The sequence below is a fragment of the Aethina tumida genome, chromosome 7, assembly GCF_024364675.1.
Source record: "Aethina tumida isolate Nest 87 chromosome 7, icAetTumi1.1, whole genome shotgun sequence".
Taxonomy (NCBI): Eukaryota; Metazoa; Arthropoda; class Insecta; order Coleoptera; family Nitidulidae; genus Aethina; species Aethina tumida.
Window position 1 is genome coordinate 15584974 of NC_065441.1, and position 17998 is coordinate 15602971.

The 17998-nt window shown below is 29.0% G+C and overlaps 1 protein-coding gene across 7 annotated transcripts in view; it reads left to right on the plus strand.

The window, feature by feature from the left end:
- LOC109598183 (protein turtle) overlaps positions 1 to 17998 on the plus strand; it is a 47620-nt gene that overhangs the window by 4699 nt on the left and 24923 nt on the right. For 6 of the 7 annotated variants that reach the window (XM_049969368.1, XM_020014033.2, XM_049969371.1 and 3 more), the window contains exon 2: positions 9062 to 9094. The exons of the other annotated variant lie outside the window; for it this stretch is intronic. The gene's annotated coding sequence lies outside the window, so the exon portion shown is untranslated. The remainder of the gene's footprint in view (positions 1 to 9061; positions 9095 to 17998) is intronic. 7 annotated transcript variants of the gene reach the window in all.

Consider the following 17998-nt stretch of genomic DNA (forward strand, 5'->3'; position numbering starts at 1 on the left):
CGTCAATTGGTATTAATAGGGAGTATTCGACCAAGATCAAAGTTTGTATAAAAATATATTAATTATCAATATTAATATATTAAAGTGATGAATCTAAGAATCAATAAAATAGGATGAGAATGTAAACAATATGTTTCTCGTCTTCCAAATACACGTTATGACTTCCTTTTTTTGGCCTGGTATGGGACCATATCAGATATATGTATGTATAGAGAAATCATGAAAGATATTGTGGAACCATTTGGCAATGATAATTTTCCAGTTATATGAAGTTTTATGCATACTAATGATCAAAAACATGCGTCCATAGTTGTACAAAATTGGTTGAAAGATGATGTTGAGGTTCTCAATTGGCCAGCACAAAGTCCGGATCTAAATCCAATTGAAAACTTATTCAATGACTTGATTAAAAATTAAAAACCATAAAATTTAGATGAATTTTAGTTATTAATTGAAGAGAAATTTATAACGAACAAAATATATAAAGAAATAAAATTGATAAAGTCAAAAATAACCAATAAAACATATTATAATTAATAATAATTCCTTAATTAAAATGAAATATATACATATAAATAAAATTAAAACGATTTAGTAAAATATATTAAAATCTATAATCAAATAAATATATAAATAAATAATTAAATAAAATCCACAACTGAACAATAAAAATATCAGAATAAAATAGGAGCACTAATTAAAATTGATTTACAATTTAATCAGAAATAAAAACATTTCAGTTTTGCCATTTAATAAAAAAACCTGTCCATTCATTAAAAATCCATTAATTAATTGAGTCCGGCGGTTTAAAAATAATCCGTAACTGCCAATATTTTAATGGATCCATAAATTTGCATACATTCCCGCACACTATATGAAATTTTCACACGATTGATTCGTTTCCTACCTTGAAAATATCGAACGCATCAGATGGAAAATTAGATGAAATCGACTGAAAAAATGCGCGTGCATTCATTAAAAAAACGTAACAAAAACTGGGGGAGATGGAATCTACAGGAAACAAATTACTGGCCTCGAATGCAAACCGGAAATGTTTTTGTCTTAATGGAGACTCCATTCTGGGTTTGTTCCTTTTTCTTTTTTTTTGTTTATCCGAAGGAGAAACATCAAGTTTAAACGGTTTTCGATTCAATTAGCCACTAGTGACTAGAGCGTTATGGAATAGAAGTTTGTGAAGAATATTAAAGCGGATGATTATATTATAATTTATAATAAAACCGGCTCGGTTTCCTGTTTTACATTGGCTATCTGATTCACGGAGGAAACATCAAGTGTTGAACTTGTAGAAGAAATAGGTTACAACTGCTCCAACTTGTTTTTAATCACGACGTTTATTCAAATTACTAAAATCATTCCTTTTACTATTGCCTCAAATGTAACGTAGTGGACTACATCAACGTCTCGGCGTAAAACAATGGCCCATATTCAAAATCTGTAATAGAAAAACAGGTTTCCTAAGATTAAACGACGACGAGATCACGTACCTGTGGACCTTAGCGGTGATGCATGCACTCGGTGCACTTCACCACAGAGGAAATAAGAGAGGAGGGCCCCCGGTAGTGGTTCCAGTGCACGGGTGAATATACTCGAGCCCACTCGACCAGGACAACTTGAACTGAGAGCGATGCGATGGCCCGTTCCACGTTTCAGGAGTGCGGTGTGTCAACATGCTCATGCCCGACCATTTTACTCGTGTTGTGCTAGCCTTGTCTTGTTGCAAACAATCGATTTGTCAAGATGACTAACTAGAATTAACATGAGGAACTTATATCAGATTCGAAGTGATCTGACCTTTATACCTTTAAAACGTACAAAAAAACGGCGATGAATTGAATTGAAAAGTATAGGTTTGGGCAGGTTCTATTTATAGCCCATTTGTTGTTGGATAATCGGGCGGTTCAATTCTATCTGCTCGTAGATACCTATTTAGTCTATTTTGTAATCGGGCCATTATTAACTCACAAAAGATTCTTGTGCAAGTCTCCGTTGGGTTAAACTGTTTATTGCGAAGACTTATTACACACAATGATCTTGAAGTGTATCCTCCGGTCAATTATCCAATATTCTATCCTCAATGACAACTACAGAGAAGATTATTTCTTCTAATCGTAAAAGAAAACACTTTATTTAACACAAGAGTAAATTAAATTCTTTAAAGCGAACATTTTCCCACAGTTTCAAGTCGGTTGAAGATTGTTAAAAACTGTTTCATTCATACACTCTCATGTTCGGGTACTAATTAACGTCTTGAAAAACAAGTGTAGCGCTTCGTTTTGTATGAATTGTAAGCGACCCGCTGTTCCATTACACCTACGAATACCTGTCGACTGAATTATGTAATAAAAACGCTTGTAAGTAGAAGTGAAATTGTGGTCAAGGTCTCAATTTCTTACCGCGATAATAACGAAAGTTTTTCAACAATAAACAATATCGGAGTTGAGTGAATAACCGAAGAAAATAAATAACACTAACATGACTTTAATCGATTCCCGACTATTTCAAAGGAACGGGAACTAAAGGAAATACATAAATAATAAAATTGCTGCAAACTTTAAGGACTGCATTGCATCATTTTTCACTATTATTTTAAAGGTGCAGCTCGCTTTGTTCCATTTTGAACATCCAAATATATATTAGAATATCCTGCCCATTTATACGGGAATAATAAAGTGAAAACGCGGACTTTTAAGGAAAAAGGATTTGCTGAAATGTGTGCCACGACGAATTTACTTTACTTAAAGTTGGAGCATCGTGGAAGAGTTCCCATTTCTAACGAAACAAGCTGTTAATAAATAAATAACTTATACGATTTTAATTAATTGTTTAAAAGGAAATTATAAATAAATGTGATAGTTAATTAGAAATTTAACGATTTCCCCATATATAAAAAGGCAAAAATACCTTTTACAGTTACACAAGCACGTTTTTAAACAAAGTGCCTTGTAATTAAACAAATTATGAAATAATTAAACGTTAAGCTACATTTTGCGTGGTCGCATAATAAATAAAAATGGCGCCCTTGACACAAAAATTTATTTTTACCTGAATCCATAAATAGTAACCTCTGAAAACCGTTGAAAATATTGAGAATATGCATCAAGTTCAGGTTATTTAACCCACACATCATATATCAGAGATATCTCATTTGAGATATAGTATATCTTAAAGAGAGAGATGTCAGCCATTTAGATGTCTTATAATCGTCTCAGATACAACACAGATACCACACAGAAACGTTCCACATTGATCGCCTCTTAGGTGGCTCAAACTCATCATATTGTTACATTTTATATACATTTTACAGACATGGTATTAAATCTAGAGGTAAATTAGGACATAATATATTCCTAAAATCACAATTAAGAGACAATTATATACAAAAATATATAAAACTAATTCTGTCTATTAATTAGAAAATAAAATAAAATAAAAATCTTTTGGAATGGAATAAATAACCTTTATTTGATAAAAAGTATCGTCATGATAATACTTCTAACATAAAATATTTTTGAGACTTTTCATACATATATCAAACATATTACATCTTCTTTAGGATTTTGAGATGTATCTGAGATATTACACAAATGTGACTGATTATTTAAGGTATTATAACCAATCTGAGACTTTTAAGAGAAATATGAAGTCAGCCAATGGTCATATGTCATATTCTATGTGGATTATATATGCTTTAAAGTCTAAGGTACAGAACAACAAAAATTTAATCAAAGTCCTAACTAGATTTTTGTAAGAATTGGACCTAGATGAAAATCCCTAGATGTAAGAAACTTTTGAGATATATCAGATTTTCCTTAAAAATAATTTATTTTCCTTATAATTCTGAGACGTTTGAAACTGAGACATTTCTAAATCATAACCGAGACTGTGGGAACTTAAGCCTACAAGAATTTAATGTTTTTTACATTAATTAATGAACTAAATGTTAAATAACTGTGGTTTTATGATTTAGTGCACATTTCCAGAAATACCATTCCGAATGTCTGCCACAAATATAAATCAACCTGGATCTATATTTATTCCATACATTTGCAATAACGTTTCGATCTAAAAATAAATGAAAACATATTTGTAAATTGCGTTAAACGTTACGCGATGTTTAACGGTAAACAAAATTAATTGGAAGCAGTTTAAACCTTATCATTTTCCCCTCAAGTCGCGTCGAGACTGTGCAGAACACTCGAAATAACAGCGTACTTCAAACAACGTATCAATTTACTTCGAATTCCTGTTACTAATTACGGTCCCACTCCTAGCTAATAATTCTATTTGGCGAATATTAATTTAATGCGATAGTTTTTACGTAACGGATCGGAATATAAAAAGAAGCCAGACAATTTGAAACTGGTGCAAAGAAAACGTACAATTTTACTGGTCGCAGGTCGAAGGGGGGCACAGGTTAATTAATGGGAGCCCGTATAAATTCCCTTTTGCATCCGGTAGTCAATCGAAGACCCTGAAATGCTCGGCAGTAAATCGCGAAACGGGCAGGTGTAAAATTAGTTTCCGGTGTTGGGCCAGTTGTAAAGAAACTATGCACCACCGATGACGTCCGAAACGTTCGGATGCAAAGGAACGATAAATCATCGCTGCATTTGTCAGAATTTCGATTCCGGCAATGCGGTTTCAATGTCGGTGCAGTGCACGATCGAAATGTCTTTGACTGAATATTTGGATGCTGGAAATTAGCAAGGTTGAATTTAATTCTGTGAGGTTTTGAAATACAGTGAATTTTTCCTATTTACCTTTGATTGAATGTTAGGGTTTTAAAAAGTTTATTATTTGTATTAATAAAAATAATTGTTAAACATACATCATTAGGAAAGATAAGAATTATTATTAAATAATTAATAACAAATACTGATAGTGAAATCATTTTTCTAAATGAATAATCGAGTCATTATCGAGTTTCTTTAATGATTGAAATTATAAATGAACAACTTAGAAACAGATTACCAATAATGGAGAAGCCTTAATGAGAGTTGTTTCTTGTTTGATTTGTTTTTGTCTCTTTTGGAAAAAGTATTATTTCTGAAGGCTTTTTAATGATTATAATCAGTGAACCTTAATAATTGTTATAAATAACACTTCTTCTGTATCAGTCAATATAATAAAGTTTCAAACATATGTTTATTTGATTTGTTTTCTTGTGCAAACTACTATTTTTTAGGGATTTTTGAACGGATTTTAGAAGAAAATATTTTATTATTATCATTATTAATCATTATTATTATTATATTATATTAGTAGATAATATATATATATATATATATATATATATATATATATATATATATATATATATATATTATCTTTACCTAATGACAATTATCAGTAGTAACAACAAATGTTAAAATATTAATGTTCTATGTTTTTTCTTGAACAAACTATAGTTCTGATGATATCTTAATATCAAATATTAAAGTATCTATCATATTGTATCACTGATGTTTATTTGATTCTTTTTCTTGGACAAGCTACTAACTCTTAAGAATTTTTAGATTAATTTAAGAGAATTTATAAAATCTTTACCACCTGGTATCAAGACATAAGTATCTCGATAACTGTTAATGATAATTATCAGTAGTGTGTGATATATTAATATCAAATATTAAAATATGTATAATATTGTATTACTAATGATTTGATTGATTCTTTTTCTTGTACAAGCTAATAACTCTTGGGAATTTTTAGATTAATTTAAGGGAATTTATAAAATCTTTACCACCTGGTATCAAGACATAAATATCTCGATAACTGTTAATGATAATTATGTGTGATATATTAATATCAAATATTAAAATATGTATAATATTGTATCACTGATGATTTGATTGATTCTTTTTCTTGCACAAGCTACTAACTCTTGGTATTTGGACATAAATATCTCGATAACTGTTAACGATAATTATCAGTAGTGTGTGATATATTAATATAAAATATTAAAATATCTATAATATTTTATTACTGATGTTTATTTGATTCTTTTTCTTAGACAAACTACTATTAATAATGTTAATATATTTATTATGTTGTATCACGTATGTTTATTAGATTTTATTCTTGGACAAACTAATATTTCTTGGCAATTTTTAGATGAATTTTATACCACCTGGCATCAAGACATAAATAACTGTTGATGTTAATTATCAGTAGTGTTTGATATATTAATATCAAATATTAAAATATCTATCATGTTATATCACTTAAGTTTATTTGATTATTTTTCTTGGACTAGCTACTATTTCTTGGAAATATTTAGATTATTTTTAAGAGAAAATATAAATTCTTTACACCTGATATCAAAATATAAATATCACGATAAATGTTAATGAGAATTATCAGTATTGTTTGATATTTTAATGTCAAATATTAAAATATCTATCTCATTGTATCACTGATGTTTATTTGATTTATTTTTCTTGGACAAACCACTATTTTCTTGGAATTTTTAGATAAATTTTAGAAGAATATACAAATTCTTTATTACCTGACATCAAGACATAAATATCACGATAACTCTTAATGATCTATATCAGCAGTATTCGATATATTAACATTAATATCAAATATTAAAATAATATCATGTTTAATTATTTATGTTTATTTGATTATTTTTTGGACAAATACTATTTTCTGTGAATTTTTAGATGAATTTTAGGAGACTATATAAATTCTTTACCAGTTGACATCAAGACATATATATCATGATAACTGTGAATGATAATTATTGGCTGTATTTGATATATTAATATCAAATATTAAAATATCTATCATCATATATTACTTATGTTTATTTGATATTTTTTTGGACAAATACTATTTTCTGTAAATTTTTAAATGAATTTTAATTTATTTTAACTCTTTACCACCTAATATCAAATCATAAATATCACGATAACTGTTAATGGTAATTATCAATAATATTTGATATGTTAATATTAAATATTAAAATATTTATCATATTGTATCATTGATGTTTATTTGATTCTTTTTCTTGGATAAACTGATTTTTAGGAGAGTATATAAATTCTTAACTACCTAAGATCAAAACTATCATGTCGATAAATATTAAGGATAAATATCAGCGGTGTTTGACATATTAATAGCAAATATTAAAATCTATCATTTTAATATGTTTGTTTTGTTTTTTTAGATAAACTATTATTATTATTATTATTACTTTTGTGTGTTTTTAATCTAATTATATGGGAATAAAAAAATCCTGATATATATTTTTGTAATTATTAGAGAACATACATCACGAAAATTAATAATGATAATTTATAGGGGAACCCTGAAAAACTGTACAAATACTATTTGTAAATAAATTGATAATAAAGTTAAAATTATTAATTTGTAAACGAATTTTAGGAACATATATAAACTCTTTACCATTTGATGATTATCAATACATAAATATCACAACTGTTAATAATAATTAATTATCCACAGTGTTTGATATATCAATATCAAATATTAAAACTGTCATGTATAATTTTTTAGTCTTTTTTGACGGATTGCTACCTCCATGTGTTTTCAGTCTAATTATAAGAGAATAAATGTTTTTTTAATTATTAAAATATATAATAATTATAATAGAACTTCGATAAACGTTGTACGAAATTTGCGTTGTATCTGGAATAAAGTTTATTTTTGGACAATTTGCTCTTTCTGGAAGTTTTTTAAAAAATTCTTGTAACTATCTATTGGTATAATATATAAAATTATTATATTATAAATAAAATTTTTCTCATATCAACGAATTTAATAAAGTTTTAAACATATGTAAAACATGTCATTAAGAAAACAGTCTTGTAAATTCGAGCAACAAAACAGATCATTTGGAATTGTTAAAGTGGTTTTTGCTGCAGAGCGGGAGCAATTTATATGCATATCGCCGCTCTAAGAGGAATTACGTTGATTTAATACGTTCGCGTGATGAAAATCGGTGCCTTACTCCAAATATGGTTTCTTTAACGTTTTTTTTTTCCTTTAGACATTATTTATACACGCAATCGATGTCGTTTTGTATGTATGTCTGTGTGTTTGAATTTTCGTGTACGACATTGACTTTTTCAGTTAGAAGATCCATAAATCTTCCCCCGCTGGAACATTGGGAAAAATGTATTCAAACAATGGAAAAACATTCTGACATCGTCGCTATTCATCAGCCATTGTTCAATTTTATCGCGAACGAACGATAAACACAGCACTTTTCATGTCGACGAAAAACTGAATTCAGTAATACACAAAACTAGTTATCCAACGTATCAGTTTTAATTTCGCTTTGTTGCGACAAGTATTTAAAACTGCTGCCGGGTTCAACGTCGAAACACACTGACAATCTGCACTTGTTTATTGTTATCGTGGCCTGTTTTTGTTGCGGCACGACACGAAACGAATTCATGCCGGAATTAATGCACAACCTAAATAAATCATCACGTTCCACGTCACTCATTCGGCGGCTCTTCCGGAAAAACGCCGCCGAAAAATTTAATTTTGAAAAAGGTCTCGCGAAGGAAGAAACACCGCATCGAGACAAGAAAACGTGGGTATTGCGATGCGAGTTGTCTTTGTGGCAGACACGATCAAAGAGTAATCCGAATGCGACGTTCGCTCATTATGAAAATGCATTACGTTGATTATGCGGCCGTGGCTCTTTCCATCTTATTAACTTTTCGATGAATTTGATGCACGGGACTTTCTTGAGGCCTGACCGAAACACCTTATTCAGTTTTTCCATTAACGTCGATTTTTCTGGCGTTCCCTTTGTTTTCATTAACTCATTTGCAGAACAATTCACACGTTTAACATTGTTTTAGGATTACAAAACTAATGGATTTAAATTATTCATGGGACGTTGTTTACGGTAAATTTGTTGCAGTTTCGGAACAGTCAAATAAATTTACATTAATCCTTTGAACATTTGCATGCATTTTAAATAGGTATAATTTAAGTTAAATCATTTTTTTTTTTCACCGTACTGGGTCAGTTTTCACAAAAATAACCATTTTTGTTCCAGATTAATATAATAATTGTGGGCATTCATTAAATGGTGAGTACATGATAAATAATCTGTTCTACTTTGTGTACTTTAATTTCATTAATTAATACATTCACTGTGTTTATTTGGACCATTCCAAAATATTAATTAACGGCAGTTTGTTAATGTCAATCAATAAAATGCTGAAACATTTATGACTGTTTAATTTTATGTCAAAAAACAAGTTAATGTACTTGAGTTTATGTTAATTTTATTTATCTGTAATAAAATTAATTTAACACGATAACATGTACTTAAATAGTTTATGAAATTAATCTGAAAAGTGAATTCAATTTTAATGTAATTATAATTTAGTGGATAGTGAGTATATTTTTGGAAAAAGGGTAGCTTTATTATACAGGGTGGCCCTGGGAGATCTGTAAGGAATGCTACCACATATTATTGAGATAACTTAACGAAAAAGGTTACATTTACATGTTCAATGTTAATAATTTATTTTCCATATTTTTAAGGGGTACTCAAAAATCATGGTTTATCAGATCAATAAGGAAGGAAATATGAACCCCTATTCAAGATTCAGTTCATTTTAAAGCAGAATGTGGAAATGGTATAAGTTTAATTTTCTTCGTTGTATTAAACTCTGTATATATGAAAACGGTGGTTATTTTGAACACTTGCTTAAAGTTTGTATAATTAAAAACACAATTTTTCATTTTTATTTTGTTTTGTGTCATAACATAACACGAATAAATATTACTTTTTCGGAGAGATGTGCAGTAAAAAAGAACGGTTTCCAAATGGTTTATATGTGGTGTTCACTATACTATGCATCTAATTTGTTAAAACAAAAAAATATCACTTTAAAAAACCACTGTATGTCAAGTTTTATAACGTTGACACGTTTCCATTAATAAAAAATGAAGAAAAAATTGTTAATTTTGACACCCTGTATTTCTGTAATTGTAAATTTTCGTAAAATAATATATATTGATATGTTTTCACCTCAAGAATTTTGTGATAGAATTCTGAACAGAACTTTTAGAGGACATACTGTATAAAATTAAAATGCTTATCCTGATAAGCTTTGAAGTTATGAAGCAAAAATAAAGAAAAATATTGTTTTAGATCCTTCTTATTTTTGTATAAAGCTTTCAAAAGTCCAAGTTTTAAAGTATATTTGTTTTTCAACAATAAGTTAATTTTCTAATTATAACTTGAGAGAAGATTTATTGAAAGCATTCTTAAGTTTTAAGTTGGTTTATATAAACTAAAAATAGAGATCACAAATTAACAGAAAAATAGCCTCGTTTAAAAAACATAAAATAAGTATTTTATTTAAAATCAATTATCAGTGTATGTGAACTGCTTAAGGAAAAAGCAAATTATTGGCATAGTTGTCATTATAAAATACACTCCTTATAAGTTAAGTCATTTATTTATGATAATTGCTAAAATATTTAAAATTTCAAGTATAGTTTATATAAGATACGGTATAATAAAAACAAATTTAGTTGTGTGATTGTAGAGTAACAGATTTTTTATTCGTCAGATCTGAAGGGATGGAAATTGTACGTTTATTTAAATTCTGCAAGGAAGGCATTCAGGTATAAAAAGTATTGTGCCATGGTAAACTTGCAGTTCGGTTGGCTCAAAAAGAATATTTTTTTAATATTTGTCCAAATGGATGTTCATAAAGTTAGTTATATTTTTAAATACGGCCCTGTTTGACCCTGTACCTTGTGTGAATGGAGTGTAGTATAGATTATTGAAATCCTGATTAAACAATTGACAGCACTCATTAAGTGGTGAGTACGTAATAAAAAATTGGTTCTACTTTATCTTGTAATTTAATTTTCCCTAATTAATACGTTCCACGTACGTTGTTTAGTGATAAGGCTCATTAATTTAGTTGTACGTCCTAATTAACGTTGCAATCGACTTTAATAATATACACCCCGTCCTGAGAAAAAATTATTTCATAACTTATTCTGTTTCATGACCTTTAACTGTTGCAACATTCATGTGCTAGGCAAAAAAAATTGATTAAACCAACAATCTCACATTCGATTCGTCCAGTCAATGACTCGAACACTGCACATTTCCTTATCCATGTCGCAACATGCCACAATCGAAAATGATACGGGCAATAAACGGAACAGGACTGAGATTGGCGTCCCTTTATTCGGATTTAAATCAACACAACGACCGTTATTACCGGACAAGTAATATAATTGCATGCTGGACTTAGAATTAATACGTTGCAAAGGTAATAATTCAGGGCACGTACACCCTAGAGCGCGGTTTAATTACTGGACTTAATCTGAAATCTAATGCGGTAAATAATAATCGGCCCCCGGCAAACTTTACACCCAAATTGTTCGGATAACGTGCTTTTTTTGGGAGGTGAAACGATGAAAACGATTGTTTATCATTGAACAATTGCTTATCTACTTCAAGTGAATTTTTAAAACATTAATGAACTATATTTTTATTAATTGGAGGCGAAATTGTGGACGTGAATTCAATTCTCGAAATTTACCTGATTTAAAAATTTAAAACTCATTAAAGAATTAGTGTGAAATTAGAGGTGATTGTGATTAACATATTTAAGACTTTTTTAGGTCTTACTGTTTTATTTATTGAAAGCGAAAATTTGGCCGCGAGTTTAATTATAAAGATTTTATTGATTAAACAATTAAAGGCCTTTTAAAAGATTAATAAACCTACACTTTTATTTATTAGTGGTAAAAACGTGAATTTAATTATTATGAATTTAGTGATTAACATATTAAAGGCTTTAAAACAGATTAGTGAAACAACACGTTTATTGGTGGTGAAATGTTGGACGAAAGATTAATTACCAAGATTTCACTGAAAGAAAAAAACGAGATATTACACTTTTATACTTGATGGTGGTGAATTGGTGTTTTATTAATTAGTGGTAACATTATGTACCTAAGTTTAATTGTTAAGATTTTATTGATTAAAGGACACTTAAGAGATTAATATTCTAGATTTAGTGGTGAAATAGTGGACGTGAATTTAATCGTTGTGATTTTAGTAATTAATATTTTCAAGACTTTTTAAGAGATAAATAAGTACTTTTATTTCTTGGTGTTGAAATGGTGGACGCAAGTTTAATTGCTATGGTTTTAGGGATCAATTCTTTTATTTATTGGTGGTGAAATGATGAGTGGGTGAGTAAATTTATTAGTCAAGATTTTATTGATTAAAAAATTAAAAGTTTCTAAAGAGAATAATAAATTTACACTTTTTAAGAGATTATTAAATCAATCAATATTTTTATTTGTTGGTAGTAAAGTAATGGGTGGGAGTTTAATTATCAACTTTTCATTTATTAAAAGATTTTTTTAGGGATTAATAATTCTTGATGGTCAAATGGTGGATGTGAGTTTAATTGTTATGATTTTAGTAATAATTTCTGTTTTATTTTTTGGGTGACGAAATTTTGTAATTGTCAAGATTTTATTGATAAAAAATTCAAGAATTTTTAAAAGATTAATAAATCAATACCTTTATTTATTGGTTGTGAAATGACGTGAGTTTATTTGTCAAGATTTTATTGATTAAGGATTTTTAAAGAGATTAAAAAATCTACACGTTTTAAAAGATTAGTAAATCAACATTTTTATTTATTTGTGGTGAAAATCTACAATTCTTGATAGCGATTCTTGATTTTAGTAATTAATATATTCAAGATATTTTAAGGGTTAAAAAAATTCTGTTTTATTTTTTGGTGGCGAAATTTTGGAAAGTGAGTAAAACTGTCAAGATTTTATTGATAAAAAATTCAAGACTTTCTAAGAGATTAATAAATCAACACCTTTATTTATTGGCGGTAAAATGGTGGACGTGAGTTTAATTGTCAAGTTTTATTGATTAAGAAATTAAAAACTTCTTAAGAGATAATAAATCTCCACTTTTATTTATGAGTTATGGTGGACGAGAATTTAATTGTCAAGATTTTAAGATTAATAAATTTATACTTTTATTTATTGGCGGTGTAACGTTTGACGTGAGTTTAGTTCTTATAATTTCAGTAATTAATGTATAATAAGACTTTTTATTTGTTATGTTTTTATAAATTAACATATGTAGGAAATTTTTAGAGAAAAATAAGTTTCTTGTTTTATTAATTGATGATGAAATTAATTGCCAACATTTTATTGATTAAAATATTCTCTTCTTTTTAAGAAATTAATAAATTTGCACTATACTTATTGGTGGTGAAATGGGGTTATGATTTTAGTGATAAAAGAGACTAATAAGCCAACACCTCTATTTATTGGGGGATATAAGTTTAATTGCCAAGATGTTATAGTTCAATAAATTCGAGATTCTATAACATATTAATAAATTTACACATTTATTTATTGATGGTGGAATGATGGACGTGAGTTTAATAGTGAAATATTCAAGAAATAAAATGTGAATTTTTAACGAGGTCACAAGTTACATATCAGACAGCACATTGCAGTGGTAAATTATCGATTTGACTATTTGATTGTTGATGAGGGGTTGGTGTCTGTTCGAGCAAATTTGTGTGTTTGTCGAGTGGTCGTTGTTAGATATGCGCCCGTGTATCTAATTCGAGAACCTTGTACGGCATGTCAATGTGACACCATCATCTGTACCGACGACAAGGATCGGCATAATGTCAATTCCTATTTCTCCATGAATAGTCATAGTGTCGCAGTGTTCCCCACCACCCTCACCACTTATAATTTTTGTTCTTGCCGGTTGATTGATAGTACCGCATTAATTTGTCTAACCAACTAAACCAAAGTTTACCCCATAAAACCAGTAACACGTAATGCACCCGAGTACACACCCCCGCGACGTGCGGGTGCGGGTACCACGCGAAAAAGGGATCGTTGTTTTCCACATTGGGAAACGGGACGGCGAAGAGCGGTGGAAACCGCACCCTCTGCCGGGCCGGCGTATCGATCGTCGGTGCTGCCGGCGGCGGCAAAGACCCCCGACCGTGCCGCACTCTCGCACAACTTCACTCTACGGGAGCGGTGTCGATGTCGATGCGAATTATGCGTGCCGGCGTTTGATTGAAGGTCCCGCGATGATTATTTATCGGCGGCGGTCAATTGTTGCAATTATCTGGCGGCGGATTGGATTGATTGATCGTCCGACAGCTGAAAAATGCACGACTCTGTCGGATTTATCTACGGTTTCTATGAACCGTCCAATCAATGGCGCACACAGATCGCAAAAAATGCGATTATCTCGTAACGTTTCGCTCATTTTAACCGATAATAATTTTATTAATGTGTACCGAAACTGCCGTATAATGAAACTAGGCTATTTGTGAAATTGGAAAAAACACTCGTTTGTTAAAAATTGCCAATCAAACGACCCCTCGTTCGTAACAGTGAAAAAATTTGGCAAAAATAGATCAAAGAACTTTTATTTATGTTACTGGAGCGCAGTTGTTAATTGCTTGATGGCGGGACGCATGTTTGACATGCTGAATCGAATTTAAATGATCGCACCGCTGAAAATTGCCAAAAAATAAACGACGTCAATGATTAACGCAAATTACGTGATTTCGTCGGGTGCGTATAGGTACATTTTTTACGAATCGTTTGTTAGTTTGTTAAGCTCATAATTCTCCCCACTGTGAAAACTATAAAAATTGTTAATTGTTGTTTACGTTTTAGTAACGTACAACCGTTACGTAAATAAGTTACGTGCACTTGATTGTTTCTAAAGTTGCTCTAAAGTATTTCTTAAAATGTTGAGTCTCTTGAGAGGAACGCGGCAATAAAGCATAGACTCGTGGGAAATCATTAAAAAGCACTATTTGTACGATTTATACGACTTTTCTGTGCATAATTTTATATGGCCCTATTTAAATTATATATTTGTGATGTTTTAAAACCATCTACTCTTAATAAAATTATCCCAAAATGTTAATTTTCAAATTTGATAATGTCAATCAATCAAATATATTTTATTTTTTAATACATAAAAAATATAATAATAATAATATACATAAAAAAAACATAATAATAATAATATAATTTTTATATGTCCCTATTTAAATTATATATTTGTGATGTTCTAAAACCATCTGCTCTTAATATAATCATCCCAAAATGTTAATTTTCAAATTTGATAATGACATTCAATCAAATTTATTTTAGTTTTTAATACACAAAAAATATAATAATAATAATATAATTTTTATATTACCCTTTTTAAATTATACACTCGTGATGTTTTAAAACCATCTACACTTAATAAAATCATTCCAAAATGTTAATTTTCAAATTTGATAATGTCAGTCAATCAAATATATTTTATTTTTTAATACATAAAAAATATAATAATAATACTATTATTTTTATATGACCCTATTTAAATTATATATTTGTGATGTTTTAAAAGCATCTACCCTTAATAAAATCATCTCAAAATGTTAATTTTCAAATTTTATAATGTCAGTCAATCAAATATATTTTTAATGAATAAAAAATATAAATAAAATTTAATTGATATTAAAGTTGGATGAATTTATGTTGATTTTATTTATGATGTTATAAAATAAATTTTATTGTATTTTAAATAAAACTAATCAATTAAATGAATTGCTTTACGTAACTCAATAATATTTTAATATGAGTAATATAATAACAAATGCTTAATAAAGATTAAAATTTATAAATTATACCTATAAAAGCAAATATTTTTGTGGAAAAATTATTTTTAATCAGTGTAAAAAGGGTTCTAATATTTAAGGATTAAAATCATACATCCTGCCAAGGTAATAAATAGTGATTATTGCATATTAAAAATTAATTTATAAATTGTAATTGCACAAGCAAGTAAATTTTAATCAGCTTAAAAAACAGTTTTAATATTTAAGGATTAAATCATATATCCATCAAAAATGATGGGTCATATTTATTTGAATTACTTTATTTCTGTAAAAAATGTATTTAACCTGTTTTGTTTATAAGGCAAGTTAATTTTGTATAATATTAGGACCCTTTTTACACTGATTAAAAATAATTATTCCACAAAAATATTATGTATAAATTAAACAATAAAAATTACAAATAAATTATCAGAAATTAAGCAACGATTTATAAATAAATAATGAAATCAGCAATAATAAACAATATGCATTTTTTCAAAATACATTTCTTAATTGGTATAATCTATACTTTAAATAACTCGAATGTTTTTCTAATTTGTACAAAATATCATCTTTGATGATAAGTTCTAAAAATATATCAATATTTTGAATTAGAGGAAGATGAAGAAATTCCTTCGTTGAAATTCGATAACCTAATTTTAAAATGTTTCAATGTTTTGTTAATTCGATTCTATAAATACTGGTTTAAATTAGCATTTTGAATTACATGACGATGATAAAATTTTTGTGTGGAACCTTCGAAGGAAAAAAGTGAAAATACTCAATTTCAAATAGGATTTGATATTTATAAAGATACCAAAAATATTCATATGATCATTTGGTTGAAATCATATTTGATTTCCAATGGCAAACTATGATTCGAGTTGTCGAGGTTAGTTTGTTGAAGTTTTATGATAAAAACATTGAAAAGTTTATACAAGGTGTTACTAAAGTATGTGATCAAAATTTGGGAGCAGTTAGAACCCGTCCAATAATGGAGAAAACCTAAATAAATAGATTCTGAAGATTCCATCTCTTTTTGCAATATTTTCTACGTCACCGAATATTTTTTAAAATCATTAAGCTTTTCATATTATATGTACCATTTGGAAAAAAAACGTACTCTTGATTAATTTTGGTTGTCTCAGGCGTTTTTGAGATATTTCAATTTAATTTTCTGCACACATTAAAACTGAAATATCTTAAAAACGGTTGAGATAATCAAAATTAAATTATTAATTAATTAATAGACCAAAAGTTTAGACGAAACTTTATAAAAACATTTTAAAATTTTTTTACCATCCATTTTAGAAACCACTAGTATTTCAAAAATAGGCTCTAAACATAAAAAAATATTTAATTATTGCGGCTAACAAGCTATAAAAATTTAACATTAATCGACCACTATGAAAAGTGGCATCATTATTATCAATATTTAATCAAAACCCCACATGTTGCCAATGTAAAAAAACAGCTGAAGTTTAATGAAAAGGCATATTGTTATGAAAGCAGTGTTTCCGGTTCCAAAAACAGTTTCCGGTGTACCAGCAATAAAATTAATGCCGAACGGACAAATGAAAACGATTTGCAAACAGATATCAATCAATCCCCATGTTAATCAACTAAACGAATGAACAGATTCGATCGGAAAATCAGACCGAAATTAATTTTCGCCGTTGCATAAACGGCACGATGCGTTTTCCGTATTAATTTTCGAATGTCGAAATTGCAAATTGTCCGTTAAACACACACCGATCACGCACTTCAAGCTGGCCAATCGCTGATCGCTTTTTGATTGATTATAATAGTACGTTTGCGGCGTAATCGACAAATTTATTGTCCGAATTCGTGGTCAATATTCAGAGCGGCTCCGTTTTTATTAAAGTTTGCGCTTAAGGAAAACTTTTCCGCTCCTGCTCCCCCTTGGAAATTCTGAAAGTATTAAAAAGTATGGGTAAAAGCTCGAGTCATATTACTGCAAGTTTATCTTGGCGTTACGTGAGACGGTTACGGAATGACCCGACGAACGTATCCGCCAAGATTTAGGAGACCTTATGTATAATCTCCCTTTATTTAAGAATAAGACTTTCGTCAAATAAATACGACTCATCCTTTAACCCTTGGACTTTTCGCCTCTCGGGCGAACACCCCAAATAAATTTTCACCTGTTCCGCTGTCTGTTTAAAAAATGTTTTAAGGATGCATTTGCCACTGTGACATTTGCATTGCGAAAATGTCACAGTGCGAGTGTATGTCGACGAAGTACGATTATAATTAAGCTC